The 16692-nt window shown below is 45.9% G+C and overlaps 1 protein-coding gene across 4 annotated transcripts in view; it reads right to left on the bottom strand.

The window, feature by feature from the left end:
* LOC134908911 (cytochrome P450 2K6-like) overlaps positions 1–13767 on the bottom strand; it is a 61026-nt gene extending 47259 nt beyond the window's left edge. Inside the window, exon 1 of one of the 4 annotated variants that reach the window (XM_063915146.1) lies at positions 13675–13767. The gene's annotated coding sequence lies outside the window, so the exon portion shown is untranslated. Of the gene's footprint in view, positions 1–758; positions 877–13674 lie in introns of those variants that run through there. The other 3 variants (XM_063915148.1, XM_063915147.1, XM_063915145.1) reach the window with 3 other exon arrangements.
* Between the last annotated feature and the right edge of the window lie 2925 nt (positions 13768–16692).

The following is a 16692-nucleotide window of genomic DNA, read 5'->3' as shown; positions in this document are numbered from 1 at the left end:
TCCATTGCACATTATTTTAATCCTCAATAAATGCTTTGATGTAATATCTGACTTATTAATGTCTCCTGAATTGTTACAGTATGTCAAGGATTTGGTGTCACGGGCGACGAAATAAGTCAATTGGAACCTTATAGTATCTGTGTGCTATGTGGATACTTAATATAAGCGAACGTTTCGTGGTTCCTATAGCCACAGTAAGGTTTTGTTGGATCCAACAGATCTTGTTAGATGTTCTGTTAAAATCCAACAGGTATACGGTATGTTTGGAGTAATACTGTGTCAATTTATTAGGCCTGTAGTAACAATGTTGCCATTTACAAACTTGACATTCATAATGGTGATACAGGTTGAGTATCCCTTATCCAAAATGCTTGAGACCAGAAGTATTTTGGATATCGTATTTTTCCGTATTTTGGAATAATTGCATACCATAATGAGATATCATGGCGATGGGACCTAAGTCTAAGCACAGAATGAATTTATGTTTCATATACACCTTATACACACAGCCTGAAGGTCATTTTAGCCAATATTTTTAATAACTTTGTGTAGTAAACAAAGTTTGTGTACATTGAGCCATCAGAAAACAAAGATTTCGCTATCTAACTCTTACTCAAAAAATTCTGTATTTCAGAATATTTGGATATGGGATACTCAACCTGTAGTTATTTTAGATAAATTAAATTATGGCAGCCAAATTATATTGTTGTTTTATATTAATAATGTTTACATTGAAATGTCTTAAAATCAGTATTTACCTTATAGTTTCATAGAAAAAGTTGTAATTTCTTATGCAAAGATTTAGGTTTCTTACTGTGAGTGGGTACACAGGGAGCTGGTAGAGTCTTCTCTCCGCTGTTCTCCCAGTGATAATCAGTTGCTTTGTAACACTGGGAGAATATTTAAACCTCTTGTTGACCTGTTGATATTTTTGGATGCACTTTTGTCACAGTTAAATAATAATTGCAAGCCTGCCAGTCCAGCTATTAAAAGTTAAGCAAGTTTACGAAAATAGCTCTTAAACAGATTAATCACTTTATAGTGAAGGATTATTACCTCTGGTGCACTTTTATAGGTTGTTTTCTTTGCAAACTTAACCATGTTTCCCAGGTTTGCAACAGAAAAGTAGATTATTTGTGGGTTGACTATAACAAAATCAGAGGAGACACTTAGCTGTAAGCCCTGGTTCTAATTAGAGATGAGCGGGTTCGGTTCCTCTGAATCCGAACCCGCCCGAACTTCAGGTTTTTTACACGGGTCCGAGCAGGCTCGAATCTTCCCGCCTTGCTCGGCTAACCCGAGCGCGCCCGAACGTCATCATCACGCTGTCGGATTCTCGCGAGGCTCGGATTCTATCGCGAGACTCGGATTCTATATAAGGAGCCGTGCGTCGCCGCCATTTTCACACGTGCATTGAGAGTCATAGGGAGAGGACGTGGCTGGCGTCCTCTCCGTTTAGAGAAGAGAGAGACACAGTATTTTCGGGGAGCATTATTAGGAGGAGTACTACTGTATACTACTATACTACTTGCTGAAGTGATATTTATAGATTAGATAGTGTGACTGTAAGTGTATTATCTGACTTGTGGGGGAGACACTGACAGTGGGGAGCAGTTAGAGTCTGAGAGCAGGACTCAGGAGTACATATAACGTACAGTGCACACTTTTGCTGCCAGAGTCAGTGCCACACTGCCATTGTTGTGACCACACTGACCACCAGTATAATAATATATTTTGTGATTGTCTGCTTAGGCCTCGGAGTACTAGTTGCAAGTTGCAACGTGACCTGTCCTGAAGTGACCACCAGTTTAATAATCAATCACCACCAGTTTAATATATATATATATATATATAATTGTATATAATATATATATATATATATCATATTGTATACCACCTACCCGTGGTTTTTTTTTTTTCATTCTTCTTTATACATACTACTATAGTAGCTTACTGTAGCAGTCTGCGGTGCTGTGCTGACCTGACAGTGTCCAGCAGGTCCGTCATCAGTCATTACATAATAAATATATATAGTACCTGTCCGGCTGCAGTACTAGTGATATTATATTGATTTCATCTCATTATCAATAATTTATCATCCAGTCTAGACTCTATATTAGCAGCAGACACAGTACGTTAGTCCACGGCTGTAGCTACCTCTGTGTCGGCACTCGGCAGTCCATCCATAATTGTATACCACCTACCCGTGGTTTTTTTTTTTTCTTTCTTCTTTGTACATACTACTATAGAGTATAGTAGCTTACTGTAGCAGTCTGCGGTGCTGCTGAGCTGACAGTGTCCAGCAGGTCCGTCATCAGTCATCATTACCTAATAAATATATTATCTACCTGTCCGGCTGCAGTACTAGTGATATTATATATACATACATATATATATTGATTTCATCTCATTATCAATCATCCAGTCTATATTAGCAGCAGACACAGTACGTTAGTCCACGGCTGTAGCTACCTCTGTGTCGGCGCTCAGCAGTCCATCCATAATTGTATACCACCTACCCGTGGTTTTTTTTTTCCGTTCTTCTTTGTACATACTACTATAGTATAGTAGCTTACTGTAGCAGTCTGCGGTGCTGCTGAGCTGACAGTGTCCAGCAGGTCCGTCATCAGTCATCATTACCTAATAAATATATTATCTACCTGTCCGGCTGCAGTACTAGTGATATTATATTATACATACATATATATATTGATTTCATCTCATTATCAATCATCCAGTCTATATTAGCAGCAGACACAGTACGTTAGTCCACGGCTGTAGCTACCTCTGTGTCGGCACTCAGCAGTCCATCCATAATTGTATACCACCTACCCGTGGTTTTTTTTTTTTTTTCTTCTTTGTACATACTACTATAGTATAGTAGCTTACTGTAGCAGTCTGCGGTGCTGCTGAGCTGACAGTGTCCAGCTGGTCCGTCATCAGTCATCATTACCTAATAAATATATTATCTACCTGTCCGGCTGCAGTACTAGTGATATTATATATACATACATATATATATTGATTTCATCTCATTATCAATCATCCAGTCTATATTAGCAGCAGACACAGTACGTTAGTCCACGGCTGTAGCTACCTCTGTGTCGGCACTCGGCAGTCAATCCATAATTGTATACCACCTACCCGTGGTTTTTTTTTTTTCTTTCTTCTTTGTACATACTACTATAGAGTATAGTAGCTTACTGTAGCAGTCTGCGGTGCTGCTGAGCTGACAGTGTCCAGCAGGTCCGTCATCAGTCATCATTACCTAATAAATATATTATCTACCTGTCCGGCTGCAGTACTAGTGATATTATATATACATACATATATATATATTGATTTCATCTCATTATCAATCATCCAGTCTATATTAGCAGCAGACACAGTACGTTAGTCCACGGCTGTAGCTACCTCTGTGTCGGCACTCGGCAGTCCATCCATAAGTATACTAGTATCCATCCATCTCCATTGTTTACCTGAGGTGCCTTTTAGTTGTGCCTATTAAAATATGGAGAACAAAAATGTTGAGGTTCCAAAATTAGGGAAAGATCAAGATCCACTTCCACCTCGTGCTGAAGCTGCTGCCACTAGTCATGGCCGAGACGATGAAATGCCAGCAACGTCGTCTGCCAAGGCCGATGCCCAATGTCATAGTACAGAGCATGTCAAATCCAAAACACCAAATATCAGTAAAAAAAGGACTCCAAAACCTAAAATAAAATTGTCGGAGGAGAAGCGTAAACTTGCCAATATGCCATTTACCACACGGAGTGGCAAGGAACGGCTGAGGCCCTGGCCTATGTTCATGGCTAGTGGTTCAGCTTCACATGAGGATGGAAGCACTCAGCCTCTCGCTAGAAAACTGAAAAGACTCAAGCTGGCAAAAGCACCGCAAAGAACTGTGCGTTCTTCGAAATCCCAAATCCACAAGGAGAGTCCAATTGTGTCGGTTGCGATGCCTGACCTTCCCAACACTGGACGTGAAGAGCATGCGCCTTCCACCATTTGCACGCCCCCTGCAAGTGCTGGAAGGAGCACCCGCAGTCCAGTTCCTGATAGTCAGATTGAAGATGTCAGTGTTGAAGTACACCAGGATGAGGAGGATATGGGTGTTGCTGGCGCTGGGGAGGAAATTGACCAGGAGGATTCTGATGGTGAGGTGGTTTGTTTAAGTCAGGCACCCGGGGAGACACCTGTTGTCCGTGGGAGGAATATGGCCACTGACATGCCTGGTGAAAATACCAAAAAAATCAGCTCTTCGGTGTGGAAGTATTTCAACAGAAATGCGGACAACAGGTGTCAAGCCGTGTGTTGCCTTTGTCAAGCTGTAATAAGTAGGGGTAAGGACGTTAACCACCTCGGAACATCCTCCCTTATACGTCACCTGCAGCGCATTCATAATAAGTCAGTGACAAGTTCAAAAACTTTGGGTGACAGCGGAAGCAGTCCACTGACCAGTAAATCCCTTCCTCTTGTAACCAAGCTCACGCAAACCACCCCACCAACTCCCTCAGTGTCAATTTCCTCCTTCCCCAGGAATGCCAATAGTCCTGCAGGCCATGTCACTGGCAATTCTGACGATTCCTCTCCTGCCTGGGATTCCTCCGATGCATCCTTGCGTGTAACGCCTACTGCTGCTGGCGCTGCTGTTGTTGCTGCTGGGAGTCGATGGTCATCCCAGAGGGGAAGTCGTAAGACCACTTTTACTACTTCCACCAAGCAATTGACTGTCCAACAGTCCTTTGCGAGGAAGATGAAATATCACAGCAGTCATCCTACTGCAAAGCGGATAACTGAGGCCTTGGCATCCTGGGTGGTGAGAAACGTGGTTCCGGTATCCATCATTACTGCAGAGCCAACTAGAGACTTGTTGGAGGTACTGTGTCCCCGGTACCAAATACCATCTAGGTTCCATTTCTCTAGGCAGGCGATACCGAAAATGTACACAGACCTCAGAAAAAGAGTCACCAGTGTCCTAAAAAATGCAGCTGTACCCAATGTCCACTTAACCACGGACATGTGGACAAGTGGAGCAGGGCAGGGTCAGGACTATATGACTGTGATAGCCCACTGGGTAGATGTATGGACTCCCGCCGCAAGAACAGCAGCGGCGGCACCACCAGTAGCAGCATCTCGCAAACGCCAACTCTTTCCTAGGCAGGCTACGCTTTGTATCACCGGTTTCCAGAATACGCACACAGCTGAAAACCTCTTACGGCAACTGAGGAAGATCATCGCAGAATGGCTTACCCCAATTGGACTCTCCTGTGGATTTGTGGCATCGGACAACGCCAGCAATATTGCGTGTGCATTAAATCTGGGCAAATTCCAGCACGTCCCATGTTTTGCACATACCTTGAATTTGGTGGTGCAGAATTATTTAAAAAACGACAGGGGCGTACAAGAGATGCTGTCGGTGGCCAGAAGAATTGCGGGACACTTTCGGCGTACAGGCACCACGTACAGAAGACTGGAGCACCACCAAAAACTACTGAACCTGCCCTGCCATCATCTGAAGCAAGAAGTGGTAACGAGGTGGAATTCAACCCTCTATATGCTTCAGAGGTTGGAGGAGCAGCAAAAGGCCATTCAAGCCTATACAATTGAGCACGATATAGGAGGTGGAATGCACCTGTCTCAAGCGCAGTGGAGAATGATTTCAACGTTGTGCAAGGTTCTGATGCCCTTTGAACTTGCCACACGTGAAGTCAGTTCAGACACTGTCAGCCTGAGTCAGGTCATTCCCCTCATCAGGCTTTTGCAGAAGAAGCTGGAGACATTGAAGGAGGAGCTAACAATGAGCGATTTCGCTAGGCATGTGGGACTTGTGGATGGAGCCCTTAATTCGCTTAACAAGGATTCACGGGTGGTCAATCTGTTGAAATCAGAGCACTACATTTTGGCCACCGTGATCGATCCTAGATTTAAAGCCTACCTTGGATCTCTCTTTCCGGCAGACACAAGTCTGCTGGGGTTGAAAGACCTGCTGGTGAGAAAATTGTCAAGTCAAGCGGAACGCGACCTGTCAACATCTCCTCCTTCACATTCTCCCGCAACTGGGGGTGCGAGGAAAAGGCTCAGAATTCCGAGCCCACCCGCTGGCGGTGATGCAGGGCAGTCTGGAGCGACTGCTGATGCTGACATCTGGTCCGGACTGAAGGACCTGACAACGATTACGGACATGTCGTCTACTGTCACTGCATATGATTCTCTCAACATTGAAAGAATGGTGGAGGATTATATGAGTGACCGCATCCAAGTAGGCACGTCACACAGTCCGTACTTATAATGGCAGGAAAAAGAGGCAATTTGGAGGCCCTTGCACAAACTGGCTTTATTCTACCTAAGTTGCCCTCCCACAAGTGTGTACTCCGAAAGAGTGTTTAGTGCCGCCGCTCACCAATCGGCGTACGAGGTTACATCCAGAAAATGTGGAGAAGATGATGTTCATTAAAATGAATTATAATCAATTCCTCCGTGGAGACATTGACCAGCAGCAATTGCCTCCACAAAGTACACAGGGAGCTGAGATGGTGGATTCCAGTGGGGACGAATTGATAATCTGTGAGGAGGGGGATGTACACGGTGATAGATCGGAGGATGATGATGAGGTGGACATCTTGCCTCTGTAGAGCCAGTTTGTGCAAGGAGAGATTAATTGCTTCTTTTTTGGGGGGGGTCCAAACCAACCCGTCATTTCAGTCACAGTCGTGTGGCAGACCCTGTCACTGAAATGATGGGTTGGTTAAAGTGTGCATGTCCTGTTTATACAACATAAGGGTGGGTGGGAGGGCCCAAGGACAATTCCATCTTGCACCTCTTTTTTCTTTAATTTTTCTTTGCGTCATGTGCTGTTTGGGGAGGGTTTTTTGGAAGGGACATCCTGCGTGACACTGCAGTGCCACTCCTAGATGGGCCCGGTGTTTGTGTCGGCCACTAGGGTCGCTTATCTTACTCACACAGCTACCTCATTGCGCCTCTTTTTTTCTTTGCGTCATGTGCTGTTTGGGGAGGGTTTTTTGGAAGGGACATCCTGCGTGACACTGCAGTGACACTCCTAGATGGGCCCGGTGTTTGTGTCGGCCACTAGGGTCGCTTATCTTACTCACACAGCTACCTCATTGCGCCTCTTTTTTTCTTTGCGTCATGTGCTGTTTGGGGAGGGTTTTTTGGAAGGGACATCCTGCGTGACACTGCAGTGCCACTCCTAGATGGGCCCGGTGTTTGTGTCGGCCACTAGGGTCGCTTATCTTACTCACACAGCTACCTCATTGCGCCTCTTTTTTTTCTTTGCGTCATGTGCTGTTTGGGGAGGGTTTTTTGGAAGGGACATCCTGCGTGACACTGCAGTGACACTCCTAGATGGGCCCGGTGTTTGTGTCGGCCACTAGGGTCGCTTATCTTACTCACACAGCTACCTCATTGCGCCTCTTTTTTTCTTTGCGTCATGTGCTGTTTGGGGAGGGTTTTTTGGAAGGGACATCCTGCGTGACACTGCAGTGACACTCCTAGATGGGCCCGGTGTTTGTGTCGGCCACTAGGGTCGCTTATCTTACTCACACAGCTACCTCATTGCGCCTCTTTTTTTCTTTGCGTCATGTGCTGTTTGGGGAGGGTTTTTTGGAAGGGACATCCTGCGTGACACTGCAGTGACACTCCTAGATGGGCCCGGTGTTTGTGACGGCCACTAGGGTCGCTTATCTTACTCACACAGCTACCTCATTGCGCCTCTTTTTTTCTTTGCGTCATGTGCTGTTTGGGGAGGGTTTTTTGGAAGGGACATCCTGCGTGACACTGCAGTGACACTCCTAGATGGGCCCGGTGTTTGTGTCGGCCACTAGGGTCGCTTAGCTTAGTCATCCAGCGACCTAGGTGCAAATTTTAGGACTAAAAATAATATTGTGAGGTGTGAGGTATTCAGAATAGACTGAAAATGAGTGTAAATTATGGTTTTTGAGGTTAATAATACTTTGGGATCAAAATGACCCCCAAATTCTATGATTTAAGCTGTTTTTTAGGGTTTTTTTAAAAAAACACCCGAATCCAAAACACACCCGAATCCGACAAAAAAAATTCGGTGAGGTTTTGCCAAAACGCGGTCGAACCCAAAACACGGCCGCGGAACCGAACCCAAAACCAAAACACAAAACCCGAAAAATTTCCGGCGCTTATCTCTAGTTCTAATACCACTATACAATTTATATACTGCACATGGGCAAAGGCAGATCTACTTTGAAACTAATGAAACTTAAGTTTCAGGGCCCCTAATCCCAGAGGGGCGCTGAAACCACTTTTTTTTTAATGAGTGAATTTTTCAACAAAATCTATGGAATTTTTTAAGTTTGTTAGTAAAATTTGGTTATTTTAGTGATTGAATCATCACTCATCTTGCTTGTGCATTTTAACACCAAAAATCAGATATTTCCCTCTTGTTTTTATGTACTGTATGGTTATAGCTTGTCACCCGTAACACCATGACAACCAGGCTGTGCATTGCTTAGTACTGCGGGAGCTGCTGGCATTTGTAGTCTAGCTCTGTGATTTGCTTTCTGTAAATAGCATGAAACGTGTATCCATTTTAAACTACAATTCCCGACAGCCTTCAGAACTTCTCTTTGTGACATTCCCAGGAATCGGGGAGGCTGAGAGGGCCCATAACGTTATCTGATCCCAAAATATTGTATTATTCAAATTTCATGTTGTATCTGTGTGCAAAATGGTATTTGTAAAAATGTATGAACTGAGTCAGGGGGCATTTGTATTGTAAAAAGGAAATTTATGTTTCCATGCTGTGCAGGAGGGCCTGTGTAGCTGGTCCTCTCTCCCTGCCAAATCAAAGAGGTGTTGAAATCTTTTGAAGGAAGGTGACGGGAATTGCTCAGGAAGGTATTTGGCCAGGGAATTTCTTTTTTTATTAAGACCATACATATGCCCAATATGGACAAGTCCCAGATCTTAAAGGGGCCCTACACATTTCCCGATGGCCGCCGAGGTGCCCGACGGCCGATACGGCCTACGAGCGACCCGGCGGCGGGGGGGGGGCAGTGACGGGGGGAGTGAAGTTTCTTCACTTCCCCCGTCACGCGGCTGCATTGAAGTGCAGGCAAATATGGACGAGATCGTCCATATTGGCCTGCATGCACAGCCGACGGGAGACCAGCGATGAACGAGCGCGGGGACGCGCATCGTTCATCGCTGGAGTCTCCACACTGAAAGATATGAATGAGTTCTCATTCATTTATGAACGAGATCATTCATATCTTTCAAAAAAATCGGCATGTGTGTAGGGCCTATTAGACTTCAAACAGAATGAAGCAAATAATTAATAGGCCCCTGCTTGTTTCACCAGGAAAACCCAAAACACGAAGGACCTTTAGATACCTAGGCACAAACAATCAATTTTGGTTTTGAGGGGTTAAAAATCCACAAGGGTGGGGGTTAAAACAGCAGGACTGATGGATAAAGGCTGAACATTTGCTTCATGTGTGCATTGGCTATCGAGAGTCCTGAGTGATTGGTTATATATCGTTCAATTCTAACGTGACTCCTTCAAAATAAGAGTTCTCAACTTACACGATATTGGGACTCTGGGTTTGTTTTTATCCTTTTTTTATTTTCTCTGAAATTGTCTGAAATCTGTGTGTACTTTTAAAATGATCATCTACTCTTGGTAATCCTTTTTTGTAACTGTAAACTCTGAAGTTATTCTTGAAATTAAATCCTAATTTCTAGTTCTGATTTTCCGTGATCTTAGACCTACGGCCTTGAGAGGCACATGCTACTGATTTGTAGAGTGTATATACAATGAGCAAAACTGAAGGGGCTGCTGTGGGAAGCGTTATTTCACAGAATGCACTTGGTGGTGGCAGACTGATACTGTATGTTGTATTGTTAGGATAATTTGCAAAAGCACCAATGTCACAACTGCCCGACTTAGAAGTTCTGAGCGCTGGGACCAATGAAAGGTGAGAAGGAGCTCAGGACAAGGAGGCATCTAATAAGATAATTTTGCTGGTGCTGAGCGGCGTGTGCTGTCAGGTGGTTATTGAAGAGAGGGGGTGAAAGAGAGTGCTGGGAAGTTTTTAATGAAGTGGGGGTTCTGTGAGGTGATTATTAAAAAGGGGAGTGCCTGTAAGGTGATAACTGAAGGGGGGAGTGCTGTGAGAGGTAGACATGAAAGATGCCAGGGGTGGTACTGTAACCAGACCTGCCCAATAGACTCTCACCCTGTCACCCACCACACCTGTCCCTACAGACTCTCTCACCCTGTCACCCACCACACATGTCCCCACAGACTCTCACTGTGTCACCCACCACATCTGCCCCCGCAGACTCCTTTAACCCATCACATCTGCCCCCACAGACTCTCTCATCCCATCACATCTGCCCCCGCAGACTCTCTCACCATGCTAAATACCCAACCTTTCTATGCAGAAAAATTGTGATGATCTGCCAATGAACAACCCTATAGAAGAAGATAACAGCAGTTTCCCAGACCTCATTGCTGGTGGGAAGAAGTTGGCCCATTTTCAAGGACTTCATCCCACCAACCCATTCTCCGCCATTTGGGCCTCAAGGTCCTTGCAAGGGCAGCAAGGCCCTATGGAACTTTTTGGAGTTAGTCCTATTGTAACTGGTTGCAAAGGGGCCCCCATAACAATTCAAGCTACAGGGTCCCAAAAATGTAGGTCCGCCACTGTACATTTTGCTAGTATACCTATGGTTAGATTTACAAAGCTGTGGCATTTAGAAATCACTTCTTGTAAAGTTGGGATCGACCTCACAATTTAAAACAGCAATGATTTTAAATTCAAAACATACACTACTTAGTAAATGTAACCCATAGTGTTGAAAATGTTCTTAAAACCAGAAGAAGAAAAAAGTTAGCAATTGCTGCTTTTCATTGATGCTTGATGAGAATGCACGCAATCACTGAGCAACTCCTCCTACAGTTTCTGAGAAGGAGCACTGCTCTACAAGGGTATGAGGAGGTGAATGTCTTACACACAGATATGATTATCAAGCACCTCCTCCTACAGTCAAAGGTACATAAGATAATGTCGAGGTGATATCCAGCATACAGATGGGATCACCAAGCATATCATTCTGTAGTCACCGTTTGGAGTCCTGCTATATCTGATGATAATAATAAGGGGATCTCACACACTGAGACATCATTACAAAGGACCTCATTGTATAGTCACTGTGTTCAACACTGCTTTACAAGTTAATAAGGAGGAGCTGACTTCCGGTTCTGACTGCATGGAGAGCTGAGCTCCGTTCTGAGCTCCGTCCCCCGCTCCTCTTCAGACACCTTTTACTAGGCTTCTACAGCCTCGTTTTGCGCCCGGAACACCCCCGGAGTGCCTCTACACAACCCGCCGCAGGCATGGATCGCTTTTTAGCGCAGCTGGCGCCGCGGACCCAACTGAACCACCAGCAGCAGCAGCCACAGCCTCCGCGCCAGGAGAAGCGGCGCGCTGCGAGGACTATGCAGGCAGACTCCGCTGTGGAGAGCGCACCCCCCCTGCACAAGAAAGCCGCGGCCGAGGGACCTGCATCTGGGGGACATGTGAGTGTGGGCTGCGATGCCCCAGTGACTTATTCTGAGGTGGTGGCGGCCATTACAGCCACTATGACTCCCCTACTGTCCAAGGCAGTGGCTGATTTCACCAGCCAGCTGTAGCATCTGACCCACAGGGTTTCTACTACAGAACAACAGCTCAGTATAGCCTCCCATGACATAGGAGACCTGCAGCACACTGTGAAGCGCCTCACTAATGATTCCTATCAGCTGTGGAACAAGATCGATGACATTGAGAACAGATCGCATCATAATAATATTAGGCTGGTGGGCCTCCCTGAATCTATTAAGGGGCCTGCTTTAGCCCATTTTGTCCGCAACACTCTACCCTCACTCTTAGGCATAGAGGCGGTTTGCCAGGATATGGTTATAGAGAGGGTCCACAGGGTGGGCCCGACACCGACCCCTAACAGGCCGAGGCCCTGAGTCACCCTGTTCCGCTGCTTGCATTACCTACACAAGATGGAAATATGGTCGGCCTCCCGGAAGGCTAAAGCTTTGTCGTTGGAAGGTCATAAGCTGCATATTTTTCAAGATTATTCCGCTGAGCTGTCACGGGCTAGGAAAGCCTTCTCCCCTGTCTGCTCCCGACTAGTAGCTGAAGGCGCAAATTTGGTCTACTGTACCCGGCCAGGCTCCGCATTTATGATGGGACTTCCTTTAAGGACTACTCCACCCCTCCCCAGGGCCGGTGCAAGGTTTCTCAACACCCTAGGCAAAACTTCTGCCTACTGCCCCCCCTCCCCTTCCCTCCCCTCCCAATACCATCTTTCCATCTAGGAAAGGTGAGAGGGGTGAGTCGTGAGTCATGGTGTGTGAGGAGTGGTTGTAAGACAGAACGGGGAGGAGAGAGAGATAGAGAAAAAGAGGGGGGAGCAAGGGAGAGAGAGTGGGGGATGAGTGAGAGAGACTGTATCAGGGAGAAAGAGAACAGTGAGATAGTAAAAGAGGGTGTCAGGGAGAGAGAGAGAGAGAGAGAGAGAGAGAGAGAGAGAGAGAGGGTGGGTATCAGGGAGAGAGAGGGTGTCAACTAAGGAGAGGGGAGGTTTTGGGAAACAGTCAACGAGCACAGCAATTTAAGTCAAAGTAGTTAAAGAGGGGTCAAAGAACAGTCCACATCAAAAAGACATCAAGTATCTAGCGTATATTTCATATAGCAGGTGGAGGTGCGCCCAGAGAATAAATATAGTATTAACAGAAAAAAGACTGAAAGAAACGCTCTTGTTGGGCACTCTTGTCTATGAAAAAATGGAATTAGTTAAAACTTAACTTTTATTAGTTAGAATTAGAATAGATATATAATAGCTCTCAGATAAATTTCACATCGGGCATAACACAAGAAAGAAATTTCTAGGGTTGGCGAAAATATCAGGAATAATATTAAGAAATTGGAGTTCAATGACTCAATTCAAAACATATAGGCAGTCCTATATAAATATAATGACAGTCTGATACTGTTATAAAATTGTCCAGAACCTGAAATATAGATAATAAAAAGCCAGATGCTTCGATATAAGGAGTTTCATCAACTATAGGTCAGACTGACACTATATTAGGCCGAAGCTATTTACACACACACACACACACACACACACACACACACACACACACACACACACACACACACACACACACACACACACACAATAAATTAGTAACACATGCATGCAGTCCATCTCAATAACCTAACACACAGGTTCTCAAACTCGGTCCTCAGTGTCACGGACCCCGGCCGCCTCACTCTCCGGATACACCAATCCGAGAGTTGCGCCAGCGCCGTGCGAATCTCCGCTGCCACCAGCAAAGACTTTTCAACGTATTGCGGACGTTGCAGGTGTCTTTAGCTTCACCTGTGATCACCAATCTCAATATCTCATGAAAACCATAGGTAACGTACTTCACTTGGCTTGACTTGGGTTCAAGAACACAGCAGTCAGATCTAATTATATGTTTATTATAATCAAGAAATATCTTCGGGTTTACAATGGTAAAAAGATTACAAAGAATATAAGGAGTTTAGAAAAGATATACAGGTTACTAGCAGTCTCAATAAACAAACAGAGAATAATTTCAGAAGCCTAACTTACTCAACCTCAGTTAGCTTTCTGTGTGGAGGGATCTCACAATGGAAGATATATATGGTGCATTCCCAGCTCCTGGCTGCTTCCCTCGGAGAATGAACAAGACAGTGTGTGTGTGAGGGACAGATATAGCCCCCTCATAGCTGCAGGCCCCCCACCCTTTCATTAACTCTCTCAATGCTGGGTACCTGGGCAGTAACAACCAGACTTTATTTGGTTTCACTTTCAACAACTGTCTTCCTTTTAAGTTTCAAGAGGTCAGGTTTCTTGGCCTGGCCTGGCTTGTGGTAATGTCATTTATAGCTTCTTAGATAAGGTAAGAGCCATAAACTAACCTCTGACTCTCCCATTATACATCAGTGTCCTCTACTCCCATATCTATGTGACTATGGGTTCATTTAAAGGACAAGTTGGAAACCATTTTGTGTCAAAGACTCCATTACAATATACACGTAGACATTACATACAATTCTTATTTCGCTGGATACAAATTAATGTCCTATTTGCCACACTCAGGACCCCACACAGTGCATGTTTTGCAGTTCTCCTCACAAAATCGCAAGTGAAATAATTAGCTCTACCTGTGGACCTTTTACAATGTGTCAGTGAGTAATTAATACACCTGTGCACCTGCTGGGTGACTTGCAAAACATGCACTGTGTGGGGTTCTGAGGACCGAGTTTGAGAACCACTGACCTAACAGATTCCCTCTGTATGGTAACAAACAATAGTGTGTTGCTGAACTGGCTAACAATGTGTCAATGTAAAACTTAATGTGATACAATACTGCTGTGTTAGGGTAATGAAAGAAACAAATCAGAATCATTAAAGTACAGTTCAAAATAAGTCTGCAGCATAGATGGATACAATATATGTTAGCTAGCAGTGAAAATATTACTGATTAGTTTAGATTCAGTGATGTACAGTATCAATAAAACCCTGCATGGGTACACTCAGGGGTGATAGAAGAGAAGGTCTCACGGTGTATGAGATCTGTAGGGCAGCTGCGGCTCTGTCAAATGTAAAGGGTCACAGTGATGACAGAGTGACCGTGTCCGCAGAGCCGGCACTCTAGAGAGGAGACGGGGGTATACAGAATGTCTGCTATTAGAAAATGTTTGTCAGATTGTCTCTGATGAATTTAATGAATTAAATTCAGTGCAGGGACACTGCTGACACATGATCCAATGACAGCACTTTGGATTGGAGAGGTAGAGAGATGGGATGAGGTGTGGTCAGAGGAGAGGAATAGAGCTGGAGAGGGGTAGAACAAAGTTACGGTAAGGTTGTGGAGAGCCGCTGCTACCTGCTGTGTGTGACATATAGTCACAGTGGACAGCAGTGAGCGGGTCCTGCCGCAGCTGTGACCAGATAGAAGGAAGGAAGAGTGGGCGGCTGTGGAGAGCAGTCGAGTTAGCAGCGCGTCCTGTTGCAGTGCCCTGTTTTGAATTGAATCATTGAACTTAAATTTCTTAATATTATTCCTGATATTTTCGCCAACACTAGAAATGTCTTTCTAGTGTGATGCCCCATGTGAAATTTATCTCAGAGGCTATTGTATATCTATTCTAATTAAAACTAATAAAAGTTACGTTTTAACTAAATCCATTTTTCATAGACAAGAGTGCCCAACAAGAGTTTCTTTCTGTCGAGAGAGAGAGGGAAAGAGAGGGAATGAGAGAGAGGGGGAGGGAGAGAGAGAGGGGGAGGGAGAGAGAGAGGGGGAGGGAGAGAGATGGGGGAGAGAGGGAGATGGGGGGAAGGAGAGAGAGAGAGGTGGAGGGAGAGAGAGAGATGGGGGAGAGAGAGAGAGATGGGGGAGAGAGAGATGAAGAGAGAGAGAGGGAAGGAGAGAGAGAGATGGAGGGAGGGAGAGAGAGGGGGAGAGATGGAGAGAGAGGGGAGATGGATAGAGGATGGATGGAGAGAGATAGAGAGAGAGATAGAGAGGGGGAGGGAGAGAGAGAGAGGGGGGGAGCGATAGAGGGAGAGAGAGGAGGGAGCAATAGAGGGAGAGAGAGGGAGGAGCAATAGAGGGAGAGAGAGGGGAGCGATAGAGGGAGAGAGAGCAGGAGAGAGAGCGGAGCGATAGAGGGAGAGAGAGGGGAGCGATAGAGGGAGAGAGAGCAGGAGAGAGAGCGGAGCGATAGAGGGAGAGAGAGATTTGAGAGATAGAGGGAGAGAGAGGGGAGCCATAGAGGGAGAGAGGGGAGAGACAGAGAGAGAGAGATAAAGGGAGAGTGGGGAGAGAGCAGGGAGAGAGGGAGAGGGGGGAGATAGAGAGGGGGAGCGATAGGGAGATGGAGAGAGGGAGAGAGAGGGGAGAGATAGAGGGAGAGAGAGGGGAGAGACAGAGGGAGAGAGTGGAGAGGGAGAGATCGAGAGGGGAGCGATAGGGATATGGATAGAGGGAGAGAGAGGGAGGGAGAGGGGGGGAGAAAGAGAGAGAGGGGGGATAGATAGAGAGAGGGGAGAGATAGAGGGGGAGAGATAGAGGGAGAGTGATAGAGGGAAATAGAGGGAGAGTGGGAGAGAGAGCGGAGAGATAGAGGGAGAGTGGGGAGAGAGTGGGAGAGAGAGCGGAGAGATAGAGGGAGAGTGGGGAGAGAGAGCGGAGAGATAGAGGGAGAGGGGGGAGATAGAGAGGGGGAGCGATAGGGAGATGAAGAGAGAGAGGGAAAGATAGAGGGAGAGAGAGAGGGGAGAGTTAGAGGGAGAGAGAGAGGGGTGAGAGAGGAGAGAGGGGTGAGAGAGGAGAGAGGGGGGGAGAGAGATAGAGGGGGAGAGAGATAGAGGGGGGAGAGAGAGGAGAGAGAGGGGAGAGATAGAGGGAGAGAGAGAGGGGTGAGAGAGGAGAGAGGGGGGAGAGAGGGAGAGGGGGGGGAGATAGATAGAGGGGGAGAGAGATAGAGGGGGATGAGGAGAGACACACTACCTGTTCCAGCCTTGCTAGGCATCAGGGCATGTCTCTGATGTGGGCGGGCAAGTCACGGAATTAGGCCCCGCCCCCTTTCCACCTGCGAA

This window comes from Pseudophryne corroboree, chromosome 4 (assembly GCF_028390025.1).
Source record: "Pseudophryne corroboree isolate aPseCor3 chromosome 4, aPseCor3.hap2, whole genome shotgun sequence".
In the NCBI taxonomy this organism is placed as follows: Eukaryota; Metazoa; Chordata; class Amphibia; order Anura; family Myobatrachidae; genus Pseudophryne; species Pseudophryne corroboree.
Note: the sequence above shows the minus strand (reverse complement) of the source record. Positions and strands in the feature narration are given on the sequence as shown.